This window comes from Pongo abelii, chromosome 17 (genome assembly GCF_028885655.2).
Source record: "Pongo abelii isolate AG06213 chromosome 17, NHGRI_mPonAbe1-v2.0_pri, whole genome shotgun sequence".
Taxonomy (NCBI): domain Eukaryota; kingdom Metazoa; phylum Chordata; class Mammalia; order Primates; family Hominidae; genus Pongo; species Pongo abelii.
Window position 1 is genome coordinate 46,605,304 of NC_072002.2, and position 18,733 is coordinate 46,624,036.

The following is an 18,733-nucleotide window of genomic DNA, read 5'->3' on the forward strand; positions in this document are numbered from 1 at the left end:
TACGCCTTATGGAAGTATTTAGAAAGGAAAAAGAAAGCCAAACTGCGTACGCAGAGTGTGAGGAGGGTGAGGAAAACACTCAAGGATTTTAACATTCCACCATTATTTCTCAATTGAAACATGACCCTGTTCTTGGCTTATTTGCTCCCTTTTCCACAGCCTAACAGTAAACTCCCACACACCAGCGGGACCACAGAGGAGAGACAATAATACAAGCAGCTGCTTGAGCTGTGGTTTTCATTAGGAAAAAAAGTGCCTTGATTATGAGAAATTTAGTTTTTAACCTCTGTACCAAAACCGAAGTGATTAAAACTCCACGTACAGAAACACGAATGGTTTCTTAAGAGCGGAGTATAGAGCACACACAGTATTATCAAAAGAGGATAGGAGGACAGTCCAAATTCTAACACCCACGCTGGCTTGTGCATTGACTTGGATATGGGAAAGTTAGCAAAGACACAAAGTAAAATAAAAACATACTCTATAGGTTCTACATTGCATTTCTGTCAAGGTTAGAGATACATTTTCACCAAAAATTTAAGCTACAAACAGCAAGGCAATCAAGCCATGAAAAGACACGGGGGAAACTTAAATGCCTATTACTAAGTGAAAGATGCCAATCTGAAAAAAATTATACCATGTATGACATCTCCGGAAAAGGCAAAACTATGGAAACAGTAAAATGATCAGTGGTTACCAAGGGTTAGGGAGGAGGAATGGATGAATAGGTGGAACACAGAAGTTTTTTATTCTTTAGACAGAGTCTTGCTGTGTAGCCCAGGCTGAAGGGCAGTGGTGCGATCTTGGCTCACTGCAACCTCCACCTCCTGGGTCCCTGTTCAAGCAATTCTCCTGCCTCAGCCTCTGGAGTAGCTGGGATTACAGGCATGCGCCACCATGCCCAGCTAATTTTTGTATTTTTAGTAGAGACAGGGTTTCACCATATTGGCCAGGTTGGTCTTGAACTCCTGACCTCGTGATCCACCTGCCTCAGCCTCCCAAAGTGCTGGGATTACAGGTGTGGCACAGAGGTTTTTTAGGGCAGTGAAAATATTCTATATGTTACCTTAATGGTAGATGCACGTCATTACACGTTTCTCCAAACTCACAAAATGTACAACAGCAAGAGTGAACCCTAATGTAAACTGTGGACTTTGGGTTATTATGACATGTCAGTGCAGGTTCATCGATTGTCACAAATATACCACTCTGGTGCAGGATGTTAATGGTGGAGGCTCTGCGTGTGTCGGGGAAAGGAGTACACGGGAAAACTCCGTACTTTCCTCTCAATTGTGCTGTGAATCTAAAACTGCTCGAAAAAATTAAGCCTTTAAAAAACAAAAAAAAGGAAGGCAACTCCTTAAAGTCTTCCATTTGATTCAAGACTCAGGTAGGACAGTCTCAGTCAGGCACGTTTTGTTCTCCCGGCTCAGCACAGGACTGTTAATTTTGGATTCAACATATACTCACTGATGATCATTTTGCTACCAAATCTTTGCACAGCAGGTAGTATATTAACTTCCAGAGTTCAAATCCTGGCTTTCCCTCCTATCATGCAACTTTGGTGGCATCATATCCTTCTACACCTCCATTTGCTTTCCAGTTCTATAATACAGGGCAGTAATATTGACACTGGACTTATGAGGATGACTAAACATATATGAAGGGCTTAACACAGTAAGTGGCACATGACAAGGACTCAATGAGCATGTACGTCAGAGAGAAGTTTAAGTTTGGGATGAAGATAAACTTGTCATGAATGAAAAGGAATGTAATCATGCTATTATTCTAATTTACTTACTGAATAAGAGAAACGTATTAGCTCCTTCTTACAGTTACCCTGGAAAAACTCCTCCAGAATATGAGACATCAAAAAGTATTCTAAATTTGACATACATAAAAAGATGGCACAATCAGTAGTTTTGTAGATAGGAAGAAGAGAGGAAAGAGCTATGCAGAAGGTATTCAGGATGGCTCACTGCCACCGGGTTGGGTTGGAGACTCCGGTTATGGGAAAGATAGAGACTGGGAAATAACAAGCATGATCTTTTCCATGACAAGCTACCTACTAAACTCTCTGCTCAATCCAAGAGCAAATGCAATTAAAATGGCTCATGCTTAAAATATAATTCCTGTAATAAATTTGTGACCATAATGACAGTGGCCTAGAGTCCTATGCTTGTTAGGAATCAGTCAAAACTGCAGTAAAAATGGAAAGGCTAGTAAAACGCAAAGGCCCTACATTGTAGAGAGCCCCTCACCCTTGCTAAGTCTTTTTCTTTAATTAAAAAATGGAGAAGAGAAGCAAGTAGCCATGTTGCTGCTCTGCTGACCTGCAGCTCCATTTTTGCTAAAGTGCTTAATGAATGAGTATGCTTTCAAACAGTCAATACACACCTTTGTCCTACTCCCAAACCAGCAAATGGTTTTTCCCTTCCACCCCCTCACAAGAAACCGACACTCTCTTCTTTTGTTTTCTTTAGTCTTTGCTGACAAAATGCCCCTGCTCTTGCTCCCGTCTCCCAATACTTCATTTTCATCCAAATGCCTCCGCTTTTATTCAGTACAGATCCAGCTTACTGAGCATTCTCTAGTGCCTTTCAGGTTTTGACCCTCTTCCATGTTAAACAGGCTGCGGTGCAAGGGTAGGATGGTTGCTCAGTAAAATATTCCATCCAACAGGGGCAGTTATGTAAACAGGGCTGCTTTCTGGCAGGAATGTCTGATGGGATAAACAAGGCTGGAGAGAAAAAGTACTTTTAGAGAGGAGTGACTTTGTCAGGGAACAGAGATACATTCCAAATCAAAAAACACTCTTCTTTCTAATGTAAGACCAGGCTTTTTAAAAACAGGAATCACTGGGAGAAATGTAAAAAGAACTGTAATAACTGAGTCAGCAATTATGATTTCTGATATTGTACAAAGGGGATCAACTTTTTCGTTTTGTGGTTGTAAATTTTTATTTCTTGAAAAAGAAAAAACAAAAACATCTTAAGTGCCAGAGATATTGGAAGGCTACTTTCAGAATTTATTAATATTTAAGAACCTATACAGATGCTGAACGGGAATTATGGCTAATATTTTATAACAAATAAGAAACATAGTCATCAGATAATTAGTAGATGGATTCACTAATGTACTCATGCTGATGTTTACTGTTGAAAGAGAGACAGCATCATCTTCATTAATATCTAGTACATGGGACAAGTGATGAAGTATTTAGCCTTGCAAACAGAAAATTCATTATACTAAGGTGATAATAGCTCATGATGAAGAAAGCGGGTATGATGAAAGCAGAGATTGCAATACCTAAAACTGGACACCAGCAAATATGCATGACAAGAAAAGAATGACTAGAAAGTGAAGGATTAGGATTATGTTTACAATTTTATTGTAAAACCTATAGTGTGACTGGATATTAAATGTCTGAGGTTTGGTTCTTAGCATGAAATGCACAACGTGGTGTTCAAATATTTTTAAAAACAACCTCATTTAGTGAGACATCACTTAGTGAGACTAATATGAGGCAATGTGAGTAGTGGACAAGAGCCCAGCTTTGGAGTGGACAGACAAGTTTGAATCTCAGCCTTGGCCTTGACCTTGAGAGAAGGACATTTCAGGGCTTCAGTTTCCTCACATATAAAATGGGGATGTTGATACCTACTTCACGGGACTGTTACAGGGATTAAATGAGGCCATATACGTACAATCCTCAACAAAGGGCAAGATGCCTCTGATTCACAGTAATATGATTAATAATATGAATACTATTTATTATTATCAAGATTCCATAAGAGAATTAAATATAAAGGCCAAATTAATTTTTCCTCTCCATTTAAACTATTAGTCAAAATATGAAAATTTCAAAGATATTTATTTATCAATGTATTACTCTGTTCAAAGCAGTATATGAAGTGCTAAGGATATTTCAAAGCACTCAGAAATATACTTCGAAATCTGTGTTTCCTTGTCTTTCATTTACATGCAGATTTGAATTTTTTCCAATGTCTATTCAATTTTTAAGATGAGTGATTTAGGATGTCATATTTATTTTGAATATCCCACAAATAATTATTAAATACAAAATGATTAGAGAGTTGATAAACTCAATTACTGCAGGAGATAGTGGGATAGGACCTAAATTTACGCTGGCTGGTGTGGTTGATAATCTGTAGATAGAACAGAGTAAATAAGTAATAGCTTCTTTCAGCAGTTACACTGTATTTCCTCCTAAAGTCTAGCTGAAACTTTCTAAGGCCAGGATAAAAGCATTTTGACATTATTTTCATGAGTGTTATTCCTGCTAGTCATCAGGAGGCAGCTTCTTCCTCTAGCCTTCTGAGTCATTTTAATCTAAGCATTTTGTGGAATAAATGACGTTAGAGAGGGTTAGGTAAATGCAAAACATTTTTATATAATATGATAAAGATACCGCCACAAGCCAACTGGAAAAGATCACTTAGTCTCTGGTGCTGGTAAAACTGGCTCATTATATGGAGAAAACCAAAAATGAATTCCTACCTGATACCACTTAGGGGCAGGGAAGGACTTCAGAAGCAGAAAGTATAAGGAAAACATTGATTACTTTAAGATTAAGGATTTTCTGTTCAATTAAGGATACTATGGGAAAAGTTGACAGGTGACAGAATAGAAGATATTTGCAAAGCCTAAAACTGAAAAGAGACTGATGATAAAATTATTCAGCGAAATCCTGAAAATTAAGAAAGACATCACCACCAATACAATGATGGGCAAATAACAGGATGAACAGGCAATTTACTAAGGAGGTATCCCTAAAGACTAGCAAGCATGCGAAAAGAAGCTCAACCAGCCAAATAAATGCAAATTAAAAGCTATTACTTCTGCCTGGCATGGTGCCTCACATCTGTAATCCCAACACTTTGGGAGGCCTAGGTGGGAGGACCACTTGAGGCCAGGAATGCTAGACCAGCTTGGGCAACACAGTGAGACCCCACCTCAACAGCAACAACATCAACCAAATTAGTCAAGCGTAGTGGCAAGTGTCTATAGTCCTACCTACTCAGGAGGCTAAGGTGGGAAGGTCACTTGAGCCCAGGAGTTTGAGGCTGCAGTGAGCTATGATTGTGCCACTGCACCGTAGCTTGGGCAACGGAGCAAGAACCTGTCTTGGGGAAAAAAAAAAAAGGTATTGCTTCACACCTATTAAGACTGAAAAACTGGCTGGGTGTGGTCACTCACGCCTGTAATCCCAGCACTTTGGGAGGCCGAGGCAGGTGGATCACGAGGTCAGGAGTTCAAGACCAGCCTGGCCAATATGGTGACACCCTATCTCTACCAAAAATACAAAAATTAGCCAGGTGTGGTGGTGCATGCCTGTAGTCCCAGCCACTCGGGAAGCTGAGGCAGAAGAATCACTTGAACCTGGGAGGCGGAGGTTACAGTGAGCCGAGATTGCGCCACTGCACTCCAGCCTGGGTGACAGAGTGAGACTCCATTAAAAAAAAAAAAAAGATTGAAAAGCTAAAAAAAAAATAAATTCCTGATGTAGGTAAGGAATTTTATTGGACTATGGTGGGAGTGGGGCTGGGGGAGCCATTGTGGAGAGTGATCGGGTACCATGTAGTCAAATTAACTCTTCATATTACTCACACCCAGCAATTCTACCCGTGTATAAGTTCCGAAGAAATTTCACACAAGAGTGTCAGGGGAATGCATGAGGACATTTGTGGCAGCATCATTTGTGCTGCTCACCCTTTGGAAATCATATAAACACACAACAACAAAAATAGATTTTGACAAAAAGAAAATAAATTGTTCTACCAAAAAGATGCCTGCACTCATATGTTCACCACAGCACTAATCACAATAGCAAAGATATGGAATCAACATAAGGGCCCATCAATGATGGACTGTATAAAGAAAATGTGGTACATATATACCACAGAATACTACACAGCCATAAAAAAGAACAAATCATGTCTTTCGCAGCAACAAGGATGCAGCGAGAGGCTATTATCCTAAGTAAATTAATGCAGGTACAGAAAACCAAATGCTGAATGTTCTCACTTACAAGTGGGAGCTAAACATTGGATGCTCATGGACATCAAGACAGAAGCAATACACACTGGGGACTACTAGTTGCGGGAGGAGGGAAGGGGGTAAGGGTTGAAAAACTAACTATTGGGTACTAGGCTCACTTACATGGGTGACGGGATCATTTGTATCACAAACCTCAGCATCATGCAATGTACTCATATAACAAACCTGCACATGTATCCCCTGAATCTAAAATAAAAGTTGAAATGATTAAAAAAAGAATAGATTTGGAAACAAGAGTCGATCTTTAAATAATGCTAAATGAAAAACATGAGACTTAAAACACAATACAGTTTATGTAAATTTAAAGTACTTGTATACAAACCACTGCACTTTTAGAAAAACAGAGCCAAAGAAAAAAGTCACAATAAATACATTTAAATGGGAGGGTGGGAGGGGAATGTACAATCAGGATGAAATGGGACGAAACAAACTCTTCCCCACACTTTTATTTCTGGGGAGAAAAGTTAAGATTAGTATTTTAAACATTTATTTAATATATCAGGAAGGAAACAGAGAAGGCGAGAAAAGGGAAGGAGGAAAGAAGGGAACATTTTGAGGGTCTTACAGCCAAGCACTGCATTTGATCAAAAAATTAAAACATTCTTTCTTGAAATGACTGCCTTTCCAGCACTCTTCACAGTTCCATACAGGCTGCTACAGAGACATGCTCTGACATAAGTACATCCTAACCTCACAACCAAACCAAGCGCTGTAGTTCACAATAAGTCTGTTCCTCCTTCTCTCTGATCATTTCTAGAAAACTGACATCATAGATAATTATAGGTTTTTTTCCCTCTTTAATTCTATTATATTCTATTATTATTCCTTTGGTGGGTAGCAATAGTTTAAAATTACAAAAACATTTCTCCCTCTTACTTAAAAACCCGACAAAGAATGGGTTTGGAGTTATACCCTTTCTTAAACTGTACTCCCTACCAATGGGAACCTCACAACTGGTGTCAGAGGTTGTGAAGAATTTAACATTTCTCTATATATACTATGAATTCCTAAGCAGATCAAGATGAAATTATTAGCCATATGGAAGGAGGTAAAAACTGACTGAAATAGCTTTCAGCGATTTATCCAAATGTATATTAAATTGTTAAATGTTAACACTATGTAAAAACACATATGTGGGCAAAATAGTGATCTTATTATCTCAGTGTGGAAGCAAAATATTAATCCTGTATATGACGTAAGAAAATAAGGCAACACAGTACAGTTCTACAGCAGTCACATAAACTAGTGGTTTTCAAGCACTAGTGTGCCTCAAAATCACCTGGAAGGCTGTGAAAACAGATTGCTGGGCCTCACCGTGTCTGATTCAGAAGGTGTCGGATGGGGATCAAGACCTCATCTATAACAAGTTCCCAGGTGACAAGGTTCCCCTTTGAGAACTCCTGGCCTAAATAATAGGAGGGACATGTCACAATTGTATTGTTAGGACAGAGAAGAAACTGGGATATGAGAGAGGTCTGGGGGTGGGTTGGGCTTTGGGTCATTAAAAGAAGGTGAAGGTGGAAGAGTGAGGAGAGAAACACTGCAAGTGGTGAGAACATCTGGGCGCAGGCAGAGCCATGGGTGGGAACGATTCACGGCAGGGACAGATTGACAGGGCTGGTGACCCAGGGGACGGGAAAAGGCATTGGTCTTTTCCCTCCTCCCTTTTAGACATCACAGAACTGACTGTGTCCTTTCGTACAGGAAGGGTGAAGAGAGTATTATCTAGGATGCTTGACAAAGGCAACTCACTTGGGGAGTTTGTGGTTGGGGACTTGCGTCCTCTTCCTCTTTTATCCTCCCTTTTTGGAGTGCTAAGACTTTCTGGTGTGCCTTCCTTTGGGATACAGTTTTGGCTCTGCTCAGAGGAGTGAGAAATACATCGCTTGGTGTAGTCTTTGCCTACCAGGTTTTAAGAAAGCAATGGCGGGGCTGGGAAGAGCGCATTGTGCTCTGAACAGCTTGGGTCTGAGGTCCTGAATGCTGTTGTTCATTCGCTCAGTGGATGCGGTGTTTGCTGCACAGAGGCACGCCATGTAACACACCAGAGATGCAGCCCAGCCCCTGTGCTCACATGGGGGGGTTGGAGATATACACTTTCTACAACCAGTTTTGCAGCTAAGATTTAATTGACACAGCAGTAAGTGCTACGGAATGGTGGCATGCAGAAGCTGTCATTGGTAGGGGCATTTGGCACTGGTGTGGCCTTCCTTCTACCTGAGGAACTGTAAGTGCAGCGTGGCGGCTGGACAAGGAGGGCCATGGAGGCAGCAGTTCAATCCTATCAGTCCTCTGCTCTCAGCACTTCAGTAGCTGAGTCCCACTCTCCTTCAGCTTCCCCGCCTATCACCAAGCCCACCACACTGTCCCTGCTGTGTCTCCTACCCTACCATCTGACAGGACACTGTCAGGACTAAATGTAGTAAACCTAGAGAAGAGTTCAGTGCAGTGCTTGGCATTTAAGGCTTCAGAGATGGAACCTGTTGTTTCTAAGCTCTTAATGCTGGTCCCTCCTATCTGTGCCCTAGAAGCCCGTGTGGACTCTTCCCTGAAAATGATGGCATGACAGAGAGAGAGTATCAGTGGCCAATATAGTGGCCTAGGACGTGGATTGAAGTGACAATGACAAAAATAGATACAGGACAGGAGAGGAGGGTGCCATTAGGGGAGAATTTTTTTTTTTTTTTTCTTTAGAGAAGCTGAGGCTGAGATGATAATAAAATAAAAAAGTGGAGATGTATTCAGTAGGCTGCTGAACTTTGGAATGGGAGTTGATTAAAGAGTGAGACCTACAGGAGGTGACAGGGAAGCCAGGAGGGTTAGGTTTTCTGTGGAGACGATGAGAGAGAAAAGAAAGAGAGAGACATTAAGAGGAGGGAAGAAGAGGGATAGAGGAGGAGGAGGTGGAAGAGAGACAAGGAAGGGGAATGGAGAGGGGGAGGGGAACAGGCACTGAAACTTCAGGTCAACATAGTGGATGGATCAAAAAAGAGAAAATGAACAGCAGACAGAAAGCTGGGAGAATGGAATGTTAGGGAGAGTGGGAAGAGGAGTCCCAAGGAGAGTTCTCACTAGTGTCTGGTGCTACAGAGGGCCAAGGAGCAGACAAGGGAAAGACCATGGGTCTGATGGTGAGAAGCTGTTAGGTCAGAAGCCAAGTTTCAAAGGCAAGTGCCAAAAGAGAAGATTGAGGCCCTTTGTAGGCACTGCTGCAATCTAGTATTCCAAGTCAAACTATAGGAGTTCTTGAGTAGTTTGTATAACTTCCTGAGCCAGTATACAAACTCCAATAAAGTGGAAACCTCACCCACTCTTTTTAATTCAAAGGAGCCTCCAATACTGCAAGCCTGTGTGATTTCCTGTGAAGAGGTGGCTCCATGGCAATAGATCTCATCCTCTACATCATTAGCTGCTCCAAATGCTCTTCCTGGGCTCACAATGACGCTCAACCTGATTGCATTTGGTATTTCTTTTCCTCCTCAGTTTTGGAAATAACCTCTAGGTGCTTATCATTGGTGTCAACAATGGGAGCAGGAGCAGCTGTGACCAGCATGGAGTCAAGACTCAGGTCGCTACACAGGCTGGTGTGCGGTCCGCAGAGTGAAGACAGAAGTCTATTTGTTCCACCTAAGCAGGAAAGCCACAACCACACAGGCCAGCCCCTAGATGGCTCCGGAGGATAATTCAGGGCAGGATCTGTCAGGGATGCTGAGGACCATATTGTGCACTGAGCAGTTAGGAACATTGTGACAGTGCAGTCGGAAAGAAGCAGGTGTCCCGAGAGAGAGAAAGAGCAGAAACCCACACAAACTGTAACCCAGCCAGATACTTCAATTCCCAATCTAACTTAGCCACTTTCCCATCAGAAAAATCCATAAGAGAAGAGAGCACTTTATAGAAGACTTAGTCACACCCCAAGGGGGGCACATTTTCCAGGCAGTTTGGATGCGCGATGAGAAAGCCCAGAGGTATATTTAGATTCTACCGGCAAAAGCTTTAAAACACACGACACCCCGAGATGTCAAGACTGTTATTTTTGTGGAAATAAAACCTGCTGCCAAGTTTTTATTTACCAAAACTTCTCACCTTACAGGAAAAATAGAAAAGGGCAAATACTCTTAAACAGTCACAGGGAGTGGGGGGAGGATGGACAAGCAAAAGCCAGGAGGGTCTTAATATTTTTCTAGCCCAAGGAACAGATGCAGAGGGAGGCTCCGGCTTTATGCAGCGAAAGATATTTCCCCCGAGTGGGGTTCCACATGGAAGCGGAGGAACAGGAGATAGTAAAAGATGGTGTAGTTTTGAGGGGCACAGGCAGTCCTGACACGGCATAACCTATTCCCTGGGTTTTTGCTGGTTTTAAAGGTTTCTTGTCAATGTTAACTTTGACAAAAATTAAGGATATCCTAATTTTGTCTACCTTTCTTGAGCTAAACACAGAAATACAACCTCCCATAGACCACTCCTCTGCCCTTACCCAGTGAAAATCCCGTGATTCCATTTCCCTCCTCGTAGTAGAAGTGGGAAACAGGTTTGGGTAGGAGATATGTGGGCACCCACAGGAGAGTTGACAAAAATATCTAGACACCTCTGCCAGAAGGAGGCGGCTGATACCACCGTCTCTTTGCTGGCGAATGCCCACTCAGACTGGGAGCTTTGAGGACCGCTCTTTCCGCCCACTCCTTCCTTCCTCCTCAAATATAGCCACCTTCCCCCACTGCCAATTTTCAAATCGGCACAATGATTAATGACCCAGGCAAGAACTTAATTTCCTGTCCAGTAGTCCAAGGCTGATTTCCAATAAAAGAACTCACTCAAGACAACGATTTCCTCTCTACAGCCTCTAATCTTTTATTCAATTGTGGGCATTCTTCTCTCTCAGTGTGAAAGCTGAATCAATTTTTGAACTTCTATTTGGCGAATATTCCAAAGAATCATAGAATGCTAACGCTGGAACAGACCTTAAAGGCAATGTAATTCAACCTCCTCTTTTCTTGCAGTTCAAACAGGCCTTAAGTTGGAGGCTTTGACTCACACAGTTCTGTGTGCACATGGTCAAGCTGCAAGTGAAGAGGGAATTACTCTCGTTAAAGGACACAGCTTGGGTCCTTACTGGTCTCATTATGGAGTTACCTTTAATGAAACAGTCCATTTTGAACGGAGAGCTAATCACCATGGGAGAATATTTCTGCAATTATGGGCTCCAGCAAAACACAAACAAAACAGGTGTCAGTGAAACCCTTTGGACAGAGCAATGCAATTACTATGTTCAATTACCTCAGGAGTCCTTCAATACCCACTGCAGATTTAATGAGTTGTCCTGATTTGAACTATATGTATCCATCTCTTGTATTTATTTCTCAGAAATGCTTGATAGATAACTCCACTGCTTTCTGTGAAATTAATTCTGAAAAGCACAGGTTTCTAAACAAGATGCTAATGACTGCATAATATAATACCTTCTTTAGATGCATGATTTCCTGTAGACAATTCTAGTTGCAATTCAGGAAATGCTTTCTGGGTTGATGCTTAATTGATCCGAAGTTCACAAGTGAGGGTATGCAAATGGCAAGCAATGCGTTGGGCTGATGGTGGGCTGTGGAAGAGCAGACTGACCATGGGAGCAAAGGAGTGCACTGTAAGCAGCGAACGCTGACACTACCAGAAAGAGTAATGGGCATGAGGTTCAAAGACGCCAGTTTGTGTCCAGCTCTACTTATTATTAGCTGTGTGCCCTTCCCCAAGTAATGTATTCTTTTTTGAGGATCAGTTTCGTTATCTGTAAACAAACTATAATTAAGGCCTGCAGGGATGTTATAAAAACCATACAGTAGGCTGGGCACGGTGGCTCACACCTGTAATCCCAGCACTTTGGGAGGCCGAGACGGGCGGATCACGAGGTCAGGAGATCGAGACCATCCTGGCTAAAACGGTGAAACCCCGTCTCTACTAAAAATTCAAAAAATTAGCTGGGCGTGGTGGCGGGCACCTGTGGTCCCAGCTACTCGGGATGCCGAGGCAGGAGAATGGCATGAACCCAGGAGGCGGAGCTTGCAGTAAGCCAAGATCATGCCACTGCACTCCAGCATGGGCAACAGAGCGAGACTCCGTCTCAAAAAAAAAAAAAAAAAAAAAAAAAAATCATACAGTATATATGAAAGCAGCAATCACAGTGCCCAGCAAATACTGGTGCTCTATAAGTACTTGTTAAATTTAAACATCTTAATTCCCTCATGCTGTACTTTCTTCTGGATTGAAACATCTCAATTGTCATAAAAATGTAAATACAGGGATTTACACAATTATTGAAGTCTGCATATAGTGAGGCTGGGCACCAACAAAAGTTAAATCTATATCAGTTCTGACCTATTTATTCCCTACTCAAACACTCTGATGGATGAAAAGTTAAATATGGATCATAAACAGCCACTGAACTTAACAGTATCAACCTGAAATGAAGTACAGCTTGAATCGGAACAAGCATGGGCCTTAGACCAGATGGGCTCCACTTACCAGCCCTTCGGTAAAACTAAAACTACCTGAAAATTTAAAACTACCCTGAAACTTACCTTCCTGACTTCACAGGTTGTTATGAGGATTAAATAATATTAGTGGCTGTCTGTAAAACAGATAGCACAATTCTTGGCTAAAAGTAGGTGACAGAAAATGGTGACTGCTAAAACTACGCAGTCTAGAGGTCCTTAAGTAAACGCCATTCCTCTGTTTTTGCTTATTTTATAACAGTAATAACATCAGCTCTTCTATCAACTGCAGATTTGTTGTGAAAACCCAATGAGAGACTCTAGGGAGATATTCAAAACCATACAGAATTAGACATGGGCACCTGTATATTCAAGGTACAAATACATTGGGAAATCAATTCCTGGAAAATATTTACTTTTTAATGGCCTGGTTATGGCTCCAGAAAGTTTGAAATGGTGCCAGAATTGGGACTAACAGAGCCATATGCAATTTCCCTGTGAAAGACCAATTGGAGCTTTGGCCACACACTTAAATGTCATCCTGGCAAAACAAAACAGATGAAACGATCTGATGAAGCGAGGACAATTCTTTGAAAAGTTACAATATGTACGTAAGTGGAGTGAGTGAATACACATTTTGGGACACTACGATTTAGTATCTGGCCCACAAGCTTGAAACTGGTAACTTGGTAATTCTGTGCGCTATTACCTGGCTTATCCACTTAAAAGTGAGACTGCTGCCTGAGGCTTACGGCTTCCCATCTGCATTAGTCACAGGAAAGAAGGACGAGCTCTGCTGCCATTACTTTTGAGATCTACATGATCTCAGGTAGAATGCAGAGTATTCAAAACTAAGATCTTTACCACATTTGATATGACAATGAGTAAGGGATATGAACTTTCACAGTGGCCAAGAGCTAAGGAGCCAGAAGGTGTTTCCAACGGCTATGGGATATCTCAGTAAGACCTTGTTTTCTACTCAAAACTCAATTTGTGCTCCAAGCTCTTCCAGCCTAAAATCAGTGGGTGGTTTTCTCAATCATCGCCCAGAGAACTCAGCCAGTCTGCCACTCGTAACTTGGACAGCATTTCTACCTTAGTCGGCTCTCTCAGAGACAGTATTTTGAACTTCCTTGGTTGAATGCAAAACACATTCACTAACTAACCAAACAAACTGGAAGGAGGCATACCACAAGACCCAAACCCGACAGACTCGATGACTGTGAAAACACCCTCTCAAAGCCTATGGGGCAGCGAGGAGGTGACCTGAGTGAGTGAAAGAGGTGGTTTCTTCAGAGTTTCAATACTTACTCATCCACAAATACAAAAAATGCAGACTGAGGAAGGAATGGACTGCAAACTTAAATTCCTCTAATTTCCAAGTAGCTTGAAATACCTACAACCCCAGCGGGATCAAGTTAGGCATATAATCTGGTAAATTTATTTTTATTTCCCCTACTGTGAATTCAGGTAGGAGTTCTGTAAATATTCATTCCCATAGTCTGTCTCTTGTTTTTCTCTCTCCCTTCCTTCTCTTTTAGAAATAAGGTGTTTGGGGGCATGGCAGAGAGGGACAGGAAGGGCTCAATTTACAGTGAGAAGACCTAGGTTCAAACTAGCCACTTAATGGTCGTCAATTTAGCATGGAACCTAACACTGGCTCAACCCGTTTCCTCATCTGTAAGATGGAAAGGAACCATGAAATGCTTATTTTCTGTGTGTGAGTGTATGAGTTTTTAGTTTACACACTGTGAGACAAACTGTGAGACAAAATGAAAAAACCATGATGCATTAAACGCCCTTAAAGCAACAGCAAAGCTCCTTAACAAGTAATGGCCTTTGGTTCTTTAAGGTCTTTAGATTTTGGATGTTTTGGACGCTTGACATTTAAGCTCTAGATAATCAGACTAAAGCCTGAACCTCACATGGAGGCCATCTTTTCTAGACCTACAGCATTGTAGAGCTTTCCTGGAGCAGACAGGGCAGCTTACTGAGTGTGATGGTTAATGTTGTGTCAGCTTGGTTTGATCACGGTATACAGATATCTGGTCAAACACTATTCTAGATGTCTCTGTGAAGTTCTATTTTTGGACGGGATTAACATTTTACATCAGTAGACTTTGAGTAAAGCAGACTCCCTCTATAATGTGTGAGGGCCTCATCCAACCAGCTGAAGGCCTTAAGAAAAAAAGGAGGAATCCTGCCAAGAGACTGCCCTTGGTCCCAAACTGCAGCTCTTTACCAGGTCTGCAGCCTGCTAGGTCTCTATCCAGTATTTTGGACTTGTACCGCTATAACTGTGTGAACCAATTCCTTAAAGTAAATCTCCCTCCATCTATAAATACCACCCCCTATCTTCCAACTCTGCTGCCAACTGGTTCTGTTTCTCTGGAGAAGTATGACTGATATACTGATTTCAGCCTTCTTAATTTGTTTTTAACATGAAACCATGAATATTTCATATTGACCTTTGCTTCCACTTCCCTTGCTGATATGAATGCCAGGTCCACGGCCCACTGATAAGTGCCTGGAAGAAGCACACTTACCATGATTCTTGCAAAACGACTAAGTGAAAACACTGTCCTACTATGCAGGGAAATGTCTGAGGGCAGATATTTCTGTATATTACAGCTTTCCTGCTGGCCTCTAAGAAAAACTTCTGAATATAAAAAAGCACTTGCAGGCAGAAAACCTGGAATCCTTATAGACTGAAATTTTCTTTACAGAAGATGGGTTTGGGCTGGACCTATGGGAAGGACTGCTGTCTGGACCACCTCATTCACACCTACAGCATCTACTTTGTGCAGACCTCTGTCTTCTAAATCTCTCCCTAGCCCAGACCACCTTATGCCTGCCTCCACTGGACAATTCCTCTACGATGCCTTGCAGGTGTTTAACATATACAAATCTCATTTCATAGTATTTCTCTCTAAATCTGATCTTCACTCTCTGTTCCTTAACTTCCCAAATGAAAGTCAAAATCCAGAAAGTAATACAAACCAGAACGTGGAAGTCATCTTCATCATCATGGCATCGCTTCATATCCACTCCACACATAGTACCATTAGTCCTTCCATCCGAATGTTTCCCGAAGCTGTTCCAGCTGCTGCATCCCTGTTGTATAAGTTCTGACCCCATATTCCACCCATCCACCACACTGGTGCTGGAGTGACCGCTCTAAAATGCTATCTAATCCTATAATCATGGCCTTGGCTAAAATCTGTCACTAGCTCCTAAAATACCTGGATACAATTCAAAATCCTTCCTTCAGAACACAGCAGTTCCCCTGTTCTCCAGTGGCACTTCTTCCATGTCCTCATGGAGCTTATGTTCTCTATTCCAAACCTGGCCTTACTCCTGGTTCTGGGGGATGCCCTTTTCCTACTTATTTAGGCAAACTGCTGTGCTAGGCCCTGAGGGCTACAATGATGAGCAAAATGGACAGTCATGGCCTCTTAGAGATTCTTGTCAAGTGATGGGTGTCAGTTATTAAACAATCACTCAAAGAAGTATGTAATTACAACTAGGATCTATGCTCTAAAGAAAAAGTGCTGTGAGATTATGGGAATCAGACTTTGTCTAAGAGACCCAGGGCAAAGCTTCCCAGGGAAGTAACTTTGACCTGAGACCTGAAAGATGAGCAGAGGTCAGGCTGCAGGAATTGAGAGAAGACTGGCATGACTCGGGTCCAGAAAGCAAGGGGAAGAAAAGCAGCACATGATGAAGCTGCAGAATAGGCAGGGGCCTGTCACAGAGACTTGCAGGCAATAATGAGATTTCACTGAGACTTCCTTGGACTCTTCCATCTCTCTTCCTTTAAAATTTTCTCTTAAAATTTTTAAGGGGCTGTAAAAGTAAAGTATGTTTACTGCAACAACTCAACAATAGGAAAAGAAATAATAGCAGCATACCATTTATATAGTACTTACTGGATGCCAGGTACTTCCTAAGTGTTTTCATGCTGTTATTATCCATAGGGAAGTGCAAAGTAAAAGCCCAAGGCCATAAAGTTGGAAAGTGAGAACTAGATATCCCAAGGAGTCTAGTCCTAGAGCCCAGCTCAGAGCCACCAACTGGCCCCACCTCCAATCTCACCCCCTGAAGACTGATGTAAAGTGTGTTACATGCCCTTGCTTGGGTTTCTCTGTGCTTAAATATATAAAACAACTGGATGAAAAAGAATTGATGTGTACTGGATTTTTTTTTTTAATACTTTAAGTTTTAGAGTACATGTACACAACGTGCAGGTTTGTTACATATGTATACATGTGCCATGTTGGTGTGCTGCACCCATTAACTCGTCATTTACATTAGGTATATCTCCTAATACTATCCCTCCCTCCTCCCTCCACCCCATGACAGGCCCCGGTGTGTGATGTTCCCCTTCCTGTATCCATGTGTTCTCATTGTTCAATTCCCACCTGTGAGTGAGAGCATGCAGTGTTTGGTTTTCTGTCCTTGCGATAGTTTGCTGAGAATGATGGTTTCCAGCTTCATCCATGTCCCTACAAAGGACATGAACTCATCCTTTTTTATGGCTGCATAGTATTCCATGGTGTATATGTGCCACATTTTCTTAATCCAGTCTATCATTAATGGACATCTGGGTTAGTTTCAAGTCTTTGCTATTGTGAATAGTGCCGCAATAAACATACATGTGCATGTGTCTTTACAGCAGCATGACTTATAATCCTTTGGGTATATACCCAGTAATGAGATGGCTGGGTCAAATGATATTTCTAGTTCTAGATCCTTGAGGAATCGTCACACTGTCTTCCACAATGGTTGAACTAGTTTACAGTCCCACCAACAGTGTAAGATAAATGTTGATATTTTTCTTTAAAGTAATGGGAAATCACTGGAGTTTCTTTCTTTAATATGGCAGCAATGTAATTAATTTCTGTTTTTGGAAGATTGTCACACTCTGGTTCCCAAGTGGAGAATGGGGTGGAGCAGGGAGAGGTGGAATGCAGAGGAGATACCCAGCAACCATTTAAGAGCAGAATGTAATCCTCTGGGCTAAGACAGTTGTAATGGCAGAACTGGAGAGAAGTGAATGGATTCCAGATTTACATAGATGATAAAATCATCAGCGATGGGTGATAAAGCCCATATAACAGGAGGGAGAGGGTCCTGTCAAGGATCATGCTGAGGTTGCTGGTGATGAGGTATGTCTGGGAGGATGACAAAGTGAGCTGGAGAACACTGATATTGCAGGCCACCAAAAAAGAAAAAAAAAGGTTTATTTTGAATAAGTTGGGTTTGAAGGACCTTTGAGACCTGGCATTATAATAATTATTGCTATTTACTAAAAGCCTGCCACATACCAGGCATTGCATAATCATCATTTCTAACCACTCAATAACCTTTTTTTGAAGTTGGTACTATTATTATCTTCACTTTACACATGAAGAAAAATGAGGCTCAGAGGTTAAACATCTTGCTTGAGGTCTCAGAGCTAAAGAGAGTCAGAGCCCTAAAGCACATTTACCATCAATAACTCTCCTGGGTTATCTCAGTATCCTTTGAAATGACCCGCCCTCCTCCAGGCTAGTCTCATCCTCCACGCTTCTGCTGGACACTCACTTGATCATGTCATTCCCAGCCTAAACTTTTGCAGGGCTCTGCTTACCACCCTTTTGGTATGGCACACAGAACCTTGCATGATCTAGACCCCACCAACCTGTCCTGTGACATTTTTCCCTGAGGCTGAGACATACGGGACAGCTAAGAAAGGCAGTGCTCTCTCCTGTGTCTGGGACACCTTCCCTCCTCTTGTCCTCTATGCTTCCTACACACCTCAGCTCACAGCAGACTCCACATCCTTACTCTGCTGTACCAACTGCTCCAGCAAAATTGTCTGATTGTCTCTCCAACAAACAGAAGCTTCTTGAGGACACTCACTTTGTTTTGAATCCCCAACCCCTTATACATACAGATTGAAAGGAGGAATAAGTAATTGAATACTATACACATCCAAATGTCTGTTGAATAAATGAAGGGGGTGCTGCATGAATAAAAGCTCAGAAGACTTTGCAGCAAAGACAGGTAGAGGTCTACTTTTATGGTACCATGCCCACTGACCCACTCTAGCCACAGTTTCCTTTGCCCCATCTATGTACTATCTATGCTTCTTTTGTACTAAACAATTTGGCAGATACTATCACCAG

At 41.8% G+C, this 18,733-nt stretch overlaps 1 protein-coding gene and 1 long non-coding RNA gene across 4 annotated transcripts in view; one reads left to right on the forward strand and one right to left on the reverse strand.

Moving 5' to 3' along the window:
- Positions 1-18,733, reverse strand: part of GAREM1 (GRB2 associated regulator of MAPK1 subtype 1) — a 206,664-nt gene that overhangs the window by 60,344 nt on the left and 127,587 nt on the right. The window lies entirely within an intron of this gene.
- The window catches only part of LOC129051539 (uncharacterized), a 33,368-nt gene that overhangs the window by 4,255 nt on the left and 10,380 nt on the right, over positions 1-18,733 (forward strand). Inside the window, exon 1 of one of the 2 annotated variants that reach the window (XR_008515897.1) lies at positions 7,594-7,630. The exons of the other annotated variant lie outside the window; for it this stretch is intronic. This is a non-coding gene — a long non-coding RNA (uncharacterized LOC129051539). Of the gene's footprint in view, positions 1-7,593; positions 7,631-18,733 lie in introns of those variants that run through there. 2 annotated transcript variants of the gene reach the window in all.